Source organism: Poromitra crassiceps (assembly GCF_964638095.1).
Source record: "Poromitra crassiceps genome assembly, chromosome: 10".
In the NCBI taxonomy this organism is placed as follows: domain Eukaryota; kingdom Metazoa; phylum Chordata; class Actinopteri; order Beryciformes; family Melamphaidae; genus Poromitra; species Poromitra crassiceps.
The window spans coordinates 46,124,844-46,136,236 of NC_139631.1; the positions used below are offsets into that span (position 1 = coordinate 46,124,844).

The 11,393-nt window shown below is 47.1% G+C and overlaps 1 pseudogene across 1 annotated transcript; it reads left to right on the plus strand.

The window, feature by feature from the left end:
- The first annotated feature begins 4,172 nt into the window (after window positions 1-4,172).
- LOC310784471 (microtubule-associated tyrosine carboxypeptidase 1 pseudogene) lies at window positions 4,173-5,617 on the plus strand (annotated as a pseudogene). Its single transcript has 2 exons — window positions 4,173-5,192; window positions 5,315-5,617. The product of its transcript is annotated as a microtubule-associated tyrosine carboxypeptidase 1 pseudogene (transcript).
- The last annotated feature ends 5,776 nt before the right edge of the window (window positions 5,618-11,393 follow it).

Genomic DNA, 11,393 nt, shown 5'->3' on the forward strand with positions numbered 1-11,393 from the left:
TTTAAGGAACGCACTCCACGGAGCAGCACTCTGCACAGTGGGTTCAGGGAAAGGAGATGCTAAGTATCACCCAGGGAGAACGGTTTTACCACCTGGGGGGCGGGGGGGGGGGGGGGTGTAAGGTAGTCTTAGGCATTGGGGTAGGTGGTCTTTAGGTTTAGGCACTTGGTAGGTGGGCGGTACTACCGTATTTTCCAACTAACAGCTGTCAGGCTGGGGACCCATATCCTCACTCAGCACCAGTCACTTTATGCAAAATTACTATGTCGCTTTGTTCATTTTATTGCACTTTTCTGCCATCACTATTTGCACTATCTGACTTTTATTACAGTGATTACAGTGACCTTATTATGACCCCTACGGTAGTATTTTAGTATTTTATTGTTTTTTTATCTATTTTATCTTATGTCATTTTTATGTTGTCTCCTATCTGTATATTGAGTGCACCGTGGATCATGAGATACGGAATTTCGATGCTCTGTATGTCTTGTACATATGGTAGTGATTGACAATAAAATTGACTTTGACTTTGAACTTGTCCTGGACGACGAGTCCAAGGGCATGCTTGACCTTTGCCTGAAACCACGGAGTGCTTTTTAACGGGCGGCCCGTGCTATGTTCCATAAAACTGCTCCCCGGAGCATTAAGGAGGTCACCAAAAGTGCTTTGCGTGCAGTCTGGTCATGTGACTTAGTGTGCAGCCTGGTCATGTGACTTAGGGTGCAGCCTGGTGTCTCATACAAACACTAAAGGACAGCTTGTTACATGTGAAAATGTTGGTCCACAAAATCAATGTCAAATTATAGCTGCTGCGCAGCAATGGGTCATGGCCGGGCAAGTCTCAAGTCTTTGAGCTAGAATCCAAGTCAAGTCTCAAGTCTTTGGTCACAAGTCCAAGTCAAGTCTCAAGTCTCTTATGGATGAGCGTTCTATCATCTGCTGCATGCAATCCAGTCTGCTTAGAACACTGCAGCTAAAACTAAGGGATTCAAAGCATGTAGGACACTATATTATCCACACTATATATTAGCATCCAGCATCAGCATTGATTAGTTGACATTATTATTAGTAGACCTTTCCTTAATGTTAATAGAGGGTATGCACACCGACTGGAACACGCGTGTCAAGTTCCTCCCTGAGCAGCAGCTGTCAGTTATCTAGGCTGATTACTGCATTCAAGCTCAGTCTTGTTGTGACTCAGTGGGCGTGACCCCACAGTGACTTCTGCCTCTGTGACATCACATGCATACCCTCTATACACACAAAAATAAAGATAGTTCACAAGGCCCAAATCTCAAGTCCAAGTCAAGTCTCAAGTCTTTGAGGAGAAGTCTCAAGTCAAGTCTCAAGTCACTGTGTGTGACTTAAAGTCGAGCTGAACCCTGGGTATTCAGTGCACCTATTTATTAATGTATGCAAAAAAGAAATCACAAAAATCTAATTTCTTTAGTTTTTCACACTTTTTCACATCAAAAGTTCATTTTTCAAGATTTCATTCATAACAGTAATCTACAGTTTGCTGATGTCACATTGCACTATCAAATTTCAACCAATCATATCACGACATGGCAGCTGTCAATCAATCTTTATTTCAGGAGAATTTTCTCCTGAAATGAGAAAATGGCACCTAGTGTCTGTAACCTGGCAGAATTTCTAGCCCATAAACTAATAACTTGGCCAATTGCCTTGGCCAATTGTATGTAACATATAAAATAAAGCAAACGGTAATGTCGAAGAATGCAAAGAAATGTAAATGGCTCGTTAAAATTGTATTCCAGGATAACGTTAGTTAACATAAAGGCCGAATACAGACCCCGGCCCCTCGGAGATTCCAGGCCAACAGGCTGCACTCTCCGCTCTGCTCCACACAAAGGCAGCTGGCTGCCTGCGGCTCTCGCGTAGCGCCACACAACACGCTGTGTTTTCCCCAGGATGGCGAGGGCATGTCCCTCCTTTCCCCAGGATGACAAAGGCATTGACACTCTTTGTTTAGGCTATACATGGGGGGAATTCAAAATACTGTAAAAAATTAAGTTTTTGAGATACAATTCTGAGATTTTGCACACTTCAACTACTGTGACAGCAAAATCTTGTAAATTCTTTCCGTTAAGAATCTTTATTTAGCAAGAATTTAGTAGCTGTTTACAGTACCGTTTACAGCAGGGCCGGTTCCAGAACAAGATGACTAGGGATGCATCCTAGCAGATGCCCGGCCGAAAAATTTGACATATTATTTTACTAAAAATAATACATTTGACCATCATTTCAAGTAGAATGATACCACCCAAGCAAGAATATTTCAAGTGTTTCAAGTGCTTTACTGAAATATTTGGACCATATAATGATAATACAATTATCTCAACCTTAAAAGGTTACATAATTGTGCCAAAAAGCCATAAATTCACATCAAAGAACAAAGAAAAACAACAATTATAATTCAAGTTTAAACAGTAAGTGTGCAGCTGCAGCATTTATTTTTATTTTTATTATTATTTTTTTTACTTTTCAACTGAGCATGCAGAAAATTAAAATAAGGGTGCAATGCATGCCTTTGCACCCCCGTAGAACCGGGCCTGGTTTACAGTAGAACATTTTGATGCACTGTGGGCTGAATTTTTGATCAATCAAAAATCTGTCTGAATTTTTGGTGGCGGACAGTCTAACGATGCAGATGCTGAAGTTTGGTGTCGTTTGAAGAAAAAATGTGGGAGGCGTAGGGTTTATTAGTTTTGCAGTTTTTGCAGTTTTACAGTCTTTAGACTTCATAATTGGCCATAGGTTGCAGTGTACAAAAGTTTCTCCTCATTTGGGCCCACATTTCGGTGAAAGCTGCAAAGTCGTAGCACATATGCCTGATTTGTTATGAATTTTTAAATTTTGAAAATTTAGATGGTCGCTGTAGCGCCACCATCTGGACTATTGGCGCCAAATTCGCGTCAACAAAGTTTGGCATGGGACTGGACCTTTGTGCTCTTTGTCACTATTGTGATGTCATATGTCACCGATGATGTCATAGATTATTGATGTCACAGACAGTGATGAGAATAAAAATCACCAATTATGTCATACATACAGTTCTAGACAGCTCGGCCTGTACTACAGTGATCTCATATCATGATGATTTTCTGCCTCTAGCGTCTGTTTACAAAAATGCATAAGAGTGTCGGCTCTTTCCGCATGCTCTTTGTCACTACTATTGTAGTCTCGCTAGCCAGCCTCTCTTCCCTTCCGTCAGAGAGTCTGGCGCCGCAGGTTTCCATTGTGGGATTGCGAAAAAAATGCTCTGTTTGGGTTAACCACTCATCCTCGTCTTGGGCGGTGCTTAGCGTTAGTGCCCTTGGAAAATAGTTTCGGGGTGGAACTTGTGCCGAGCAGGCCTTCTTTATTGCACAATCCAAATTTTCTTCAAAACTTGCCATTTTCAGCGTGTAGCAACGAGTTAGCCTGTAGGTTTCTGCCGTTAGCTTCCTACGCTAGCTAGTTAGCGTCGTTGTTTTCACATTCGGCGGCCGGGAGCATTACAGCGAGACACATGGGAGCGGAAGCCGCTCTGATTGACATGGTCGGAGCCAACAGAGCGTGACAGAGCTTGCAAGCGGGGGAGCGGATATCCTGCTGCCACCGAAACAGCCGCTCGAATGGGAGAGCAGCTTTAGAGCAGGGGAGGGCTTATCCCTGTTGCCTGTTTCCATGGCGCCAGACTCTCTGACAGAAGGGAAGAGAGGCTGGCTAGCGAGACTACTACTATTGTGATGTCATACTGTATATCACCGGGGATGTCATAGATTATTGATGATGTCACAGACAGTTATGAGAATAAAAAAACGCCGATTATGTCATACATACAGTTCTAGACAGCTCGGCCTGTACTACAGTGATCTCATATGTCACGATGATGTCAATGTGGGGGGCATATTACGTTCACATTCAAGCAATTGTGATACCAGTGACGTCACTCGAGCAAATGTGATGTCATTTGGTGATGATGTCATCGGCCCTTAGTGGCCACGCCGTCAAAACTTGATGGCCTCAAAGACTCCGCGGCTTGTTTTATAAGACACAGAGTCTAACAAAGGCGTGGCCTGCCTTGTAATCTTTAGTTGGTCACAATGTTTTCACTCACTACCTTGCTGCCACACATCGGCAAGGGGGTGCGGGGCAGGCCGCCGCCCTCCGAGTCCTGTCAGCTGGTGGCGCTCACACCACTCAACCTGGAGCAGGAGAAGCAGGCCTTCTTCCAGGCGGACTACAGATATGAGCCTCAGTTTAAGTATGCACAGCCTGAGCAGAGTAGCCTGCTGGAGACTTACAAGGAGCCGTCACGACTCTTCCTCAAACAGGCGGTTGGGATCATGGAGTGCGTCCTGAGGAAGTTTGGCTCCTATGAGAGCTTTGAGCAAGTGACAGGCGGCAGGGTTCTACCGAAGAGTCAAGTCTGGGCATCTGTGCGCCAATACCTGCAGAAAGAGGGCTGTGTAGGAGAGGTGGTGGTGTGTCTGTCTGAAGAGCTGCTGTCCCAGGCGTTGATGATGGTTAAGAACTGTCGTGCTACTCTGACTATAAATCTGGCTAGAGCTCGACAGCATTGGATGGAGGGAGTAATGAGACATGAGATTGGCACACACTATCTCCGAGGGGTGAACAACAATCTGCAGCCATGGGCCACCGCGGCAGGCAGGAAGAAGTTTCGCCTCAAACCAGCCAATCCCACGGAGGAAGGCCTGGCCAGCCTGAATAGCGTATTGCTATGGAAACAGCCTCACCTTTGGCGCGCAGCTCTGCTCTACTACACAGTGTATCACGCCGCCAGCATGAGCTTCAGCCGGCTCTTCAGTCATATCGCTCGCTTTGTCCAAGACCCTGCTGTGCGCTGGGAGTACTGTCTGCGTGCCAAGCGGGGACAGACGGACACCTCCAAGGCAGGTTGCTTCAGTAAAGATCAAGTTTATCTGGATGGGATCCTTAGGATTCTTCGGTATCGGAGTACCATTGATTTCAAGATGTTGACCTCTTTGGGCAAGGTGTCGTACGAAGATGTGGACAGGCTCCAGCATGTGGCAGTGCTCCGCAAGACCAGAATCCCTCACTTCATGCGGAACCAGGAGCGGTACATGCGGTACCTCGACCACATCGTCTCCATCAACGAACTGGATGATGCGCAGCTGCAACACTTGGCGATGACACACTGGCGAGTACCAGCAACCAGCCTAAGCAGCAGCAGCAGCCCAGCTACCACCAGGCCAGGGCTAGGCTGCAGCAGCAGCCTAGCTACCACCAGGGCACTAGGCTGCAGCGGCTGCCCAGCTACCACCAGGCCAGGGCTAGGCTGCAGCAGCAACCAAGCTACCACCAGGCCAGGCCTAGGCGACAGCAGCAGCCTAGCTACCACCAGGGCACTAGGCCGCAGCAGCTGCCCAGCTACCACCAGGCCAGGCCCAGGCAACAGCAGCAGCCCTGCTACCACCAGGCCAAGCCTAGGCTACAGCAGCAGCCTAGCTACCTCCAGGTCAAGCCTAGGCAACAGCGGCAGCCTAGCTACCTCCAGGCAAAGCCTAGGCCACAGCACCAGCCCAGCTACCTCCAGGCCAAGCCTAGGATACAGCAGCAGCCTAGGTAGCTCCAGGCCAGGCCTAGGACACAGCAGCAGCCTAGCTACCTTCAGGCTAAGCCTAGGCGACAGCAGCAGGCTAGCTATCACAAGGCCAGGTCCAGGCCACAGCAGCAGTCGAGCTACCACCAGGCCAGACCTAGGCCACAGCAGCAGCCGAGCTACCTCCAGGCTAAGCCTAGGCGACAGCAGCAGGCTAGCTATCACAAGGCCAGGTCCAGGCCACAGCAACAGTCGAGCTACCACCAGGCCAGACCTAGGCCACAGCAGCAGCCGAGCTACCTCCAGGCTAAGGTTATGTGACAGCAACAGCCTAGCTACCTCCAGGTCAAGCCTAGGCAACAGCAGCAGCCTAGCTACCTCCAGGCCAAGCCTAGGCTACAGCAGCAGCCTACTTACTATCAGGCCAGCCCTATGCTATAGCAGCAGCCCAGCTACCACCAGGCTAAGCCTAGGCTACAGCAGCAGCCTAGCTACTTCCAGGCCAGACCTAGGGCACAGCAGCAGCCTAGCTACCTCCAGACCAAGCCCGGGCCACAGCAGCAGCCTAACTACCACCAAGAACCGATCCCATAGGCGGAAGAAGAAACGTTTGAAATCTCAAATACAAGCAAACAATAGAGCCAATGTTGCGGGCTCCAAACAGAAGAATAAAGGCTCAAACTTAAAACCAAAACATATTAAGGACGCCAGACAAGGTTGTGCAAAAATATAATTAGCAATGTACCCAGCATTGCCCGGTTTAAATACATGTAGGCACAAAGCAATACAACTGTGCCTTTTACTTGGCCGGAAATTATGATGGTGTCCAGATGGTTTCCAGGAGTACACAACCTACCTATGACCGTCCCCGGATCATCAACCCAGCGCCATGCTATGGTTAAGCCCAATCCGACCTGGGGTGTGTGCATGAGGTGGTTTCCAGGATTTTCTATGACCTTCTAGGACCTAGAAGGTCCTAGAGATCATAAAGCCCCGCCTTGCAAAATTTCAGCCCAATCCAACCTAGGGTGTTGGTGTGAGGTGTTTTCAAGGACTTTCCAGGTGGTTCCAGGACTTGATGATGGGCCCATGACCTTCCCCAGATCATAATAAGTTATCCTTGATTCATCCCAATGGGGAAATTCATCCTCTGCATTTGACCCATCCTCTACTAGGAACCTTCCTAGAACTAGGAGCAGTGGGCAGCCACAGTGCAGCGCCCGGGGACCAACTCCAGTTCTTTTCCCAGTGCCTTGGTCAGGGGCACTGACAGGAGGCTTAACCCTACCATACATGTCTTTTGGTGGTGGGAGGAAACTGGAGCACCCGGAGAAAACCCACACGAACACGGGGAGAACATGCAAACTCCACACAGAAAGGACCTGGGACGGACCGGGGTTCGAACCTGGGACCTTCTTGTTGTGAGGCAACAGCACTAACCACTGTTAGTGTGACACGACATGCAAGATTTCAGCCAAATCCATCCTAGGGTGTGGGCGTGAAGTGGTTTCCAGGTGGTTTCCATGATTTTCCAGGACTTTCCACATGGTAACAGGACTTAATGACATGCCCATGACCTTCCACAGATCATCGTAACTTGAAGTGGTTAACAGTTATTGTAAATGTGTAATTCAGTGGCATTTGACGATGACGTCCACGTAACGAACATAGCTAACAGCTAACAGCTAACAACTCACTAATGTAGCTAACAGCTAATAGCTAGCTAATGCCATATACAGTAGTAGTCCAACTGCTAGCCTTCCTAATTGTAATGGTTAGAACCCAAACCGGTTACATAGTTCAATTTAATGTGTTGAAACTCACCCAAACATTTACTATATATAATTTACTATATCATTTACTATAATAGATGTGGTCTTCAGCTGTGGAATAAGCTTTCTGCTTGAACAGCAATATATTCCCGACCTGTGAGAGGCAGCAATGTGCTGCAAGGCATCCACTCTGCCGCAAAGCAAGAAGAAGAAGAAAAAGGCATTAAAATTACTTTTAAGAACTTTCCAGGTGGTTCCAGGACTTTCCAACCTGCCCCACCACCTTCTCTCCCTTTAGGTCGTTTTACCCTAGCACAGACAGCAACACAGGCAGGAACACTGAACTTTATTATATTTTATTATAGATAGAAGATAGATAGATAGATAGATAGATAGATAGATAGATAGATAGATAGATAGATAGATAGATAGATAGAAATTCGGGTGTCCAGCGGCACACACAGTCTGAAAAACATAAAAACACACGATTAAAATGACAAGACACATTAGAAGAGAGGAATAAGATATGTTATCTAGGACTAGATGTTAATACCCCTTAACACGTTCACTGCCATTGACGAGATATCTCGGCTTACAGAATCCAACGGTTCACTGCCAATGACGAGATATCTCGGCTTAAAAAAAAAAAAAAAAAAATTGACGGTGGGACGTGGATCAACGCTCCCCACGTCTCCTATAAAAATATTGGAGTCAGCGAACGTGTACAACCCATTCCACGGACCCACTAAGTGGCGACAGTGCTCTCCACACTAGAAAAATCAGAGCCAAAACTGTAGGGGAACGCGCAAGGAAACCATTCTCTACTGTAAAATGGATTGGCGAAAACGCTTTCACTTTCGCGCATTATCGCGCTGGGAGCTGGCGGTGGGGGATTCCAAAAATAGACTGGGTGGAAAACACACTTTGAAACACGCAGCATAAAGCCTAGAATCGCACAAAGCTTCATCAAAGCTCTCAAACCCAAGAAACGAGTGAGCCCTATCCACACGGGGACTGCCCCCTAGTCCGATACCTCACGAGTCCGATACCTCACGAGTCCGACACCTCATGGTTTTGGGTTAGGGTCTGGGGGAGGTTAGGTTTAGGCGTGGGGGTGGGAGAGGTTAGGTTTTGGGTTAGGGTCTGGGGGAGGTTAGGTTTAGACGTGGGGGTGGGAGAGGTTAGGTTTTGGGTTAGGGTCTGGGGGAAGTTAGCCTCTTTTTTCGGACTCGTGAGGTGTCGGACTCGTGAGGTATCGGACTCGTGCCATGGCACCATCCACACTCGCTGCCAGGGAGGGAGGCTGCTCAAACTCGCAGCAGACGCAGCAGCAGCAGCAGCAGAACACTTGCTTGTGACAAACGCTGTTGAAAGCCACCAGACACGCCCACGGAGGGAGGAGTTTGAAGGAGAGGGCGTTCAGAACTATATTGTTTAGATGTCTGATCTCTCACTGATGCCAAAAAGAAATGGTTAAAGTGACTGTTCTGCCTGTTTGATTGAATTTCACAAAACTGCGATTATCTCAGCTTTCAGTCTCAGACGCTGAAACCATGCTGTACTCAACGGCTAATATCTACATAACTACTAACTCTACAAACTAACTCTTTTAGACAGAGAAAGCACACATTCTATTAGTACTTTTGTGAACTTTGTGTTCACAAAGTCCAAGCAGAAAATCCTCGGCTCTTGTAAAATGAGCCAGAATCCTCAAAAAAACCCTCTGGCAGAACCTACCTACAGTAAAAAAAAAAAAAAGGCTGGCAGTGAATGTGTTAATTGCAGATGAGACTTGCTGCTTAGACTCTGTGGGATGAGCAAGTGAGTGATGGCATCTTCTGGGTTATCAAGTGGGCGCCCTCTTTCCTCTGTCAGTCTGCTAGCGAACGCGCTAGCAAAGACAAACACTACATTCAGTCAGTCCCTGCTCGTAGGCTGTGCTGTGTGAAGCAGACCTCTCTGGATTAGAAAAGTAGGCTAAGGAGAGAGAAAATCAGCCATCAGCCATACCGTTTTGTCTGGTTTTCTGATTAAAAAGTTACACCTTGGTTCACACCAAAAGCATCTAAGAAGCAGCGCTTCACCCACGGAAGTGTGGAGCGGCCGGTGTGTTCGGTTTCCCCTGTTTACAAGGACGCTGAAATGAAACTCCCTCTGCAAGGCTTTGCTTCAGTCACTTTGTTGATGCAGTGTTGCCAGATATATGGTGAGTTTCCACCCCCATTTGGTGCATCAGAGGGCCAGCAACCTGGCAACCACGCAGTTTCTTTTACACAGCAGTGAGGGACGGTCTGAGCAGGTTTTGACAGTAGATTAGGCCGCCAACTAAAGGTTCAAGAGTCCCCAACTAAAGCTTCGAGAGCCGCCAGCGTCTCACGAGCCGCGCAATGAGGAACTAGGATCTAACCTAACCAAATCTAACTGACATCACTATTGTGAACACAAAACAAAGAACACTTCTGATATAATATGATATTAGTGTTTTAGTAGAGTGTATCACTCAATACAAAAAAATAAAGACTTTCATAGAACCAAAAGCTTAGCTTAGTCTGCAGACAAAACACGACAAAAGCCATAGTAATTTAGACTAAGGTGTGCATAAACTACTTCCTTTTTTAAATACAAAAATGTGAAATTACAGTATTATCGCTTATTGGACAGGAGAAGCAGGTATTTGTTGTTATAGTATCGCCTGAAAAAATCCCCCCCAAAGTCTATAGATCCTCCCCCAAAATCTATAAATCCCCCCATCTGAAGAACATAAGGGGGGAATTCCCCCCTAGTTTACAAAGTGAATTTTAGGCCCTGTGGCCTATCCCCAACTCCACTGGCCACTCCTGAAATCTGATTGGCCACCACAGGTGCCAGCCCAAAATCCTGACTTATGACTGGCTCATGGCCATGTTATGCCAGGATCAGACTACACGATATTTTTTGTCGTTCACGATGTCACCATGTCAGACAAGGCCATCATACTGCCATAAATTCGTGACATGTCTTGGTCGGGAGACTGGCCACACTACAAGTGTATTCTCGCTTAACACCGACAGAGCATCGTATGCCACCGTCATCACGTCGTCTGCTGTCGTCAGCGAGTTCACAGGTCGTCGGGAGGCGGACCTGTGAACGAAATCTCCCAGCATGCATTGAGGCCACTACATTGACAAGAAATACCAACCAAATCAGCCTAAATAGGCTAAAGTGGTAGATAGAAATAATGTTTATGTTAGCACAACATGCAATTGTAAAACATTTCAATATTGGGCAAAATAAAACATTGAAATCCAAACACAACCCTATGTAAAACATGTATGTAATCCAGGTCAGGTGCTATATATTGCAGAATTAACGTTATTTGGATGAGTGACAGGCTTCACTGTGATGCACTGTGATGTCCGCTCCAGCCTCCAACTTACTTCATGTGCACGCCCACTATTTTCTTGCCAGCTGCTGCGAGACGAGAAGGAAGAGAAACGAACATGCAGCCGACTCTGCTGAGCTCATGTTATTTGTAGTGAGCAATGCCCATTGCCCAGGCGTTTAAACGCAAATTAAAACACCCTGGCCTTTTTATCTCTTTTATTCTTTTGAGCGGAGCGGAGCGGTGAGTGCGAGCGGGTGAAATCTGTATCGAGCGGGGAGCGGTCTCCCCAGGACCTGATACCTGTCTTCCGGGGTGTCACACTAGGCGAAACCATGTCCAAAAGACTGACATGCCAGTCTTTTCGTCAGGGCGTCGTGAGGCGTCCTAGACGTCCCGACTGGTCCCGACGCTGGTCTTTGATTATGTCACACTACAAGAGGTGAAGACGGCCGATCGTCGTCCCCGACGGTCATATTCGGGCCCGACGCTGAAAATCTGTCGCGCACGACCAAATCGGTCTAATATCGGGCTGAATTTGTGTAGTCTGAACCAGGCATTACAGGTGGGACCATCAAGCCAGTTGATTTCTTTTTCCAAAACTACACTTCTTGAAGGGCCACATGTGGAAATATATGTAAATTCTAAGATTAACCCCAGATTTCAGAGA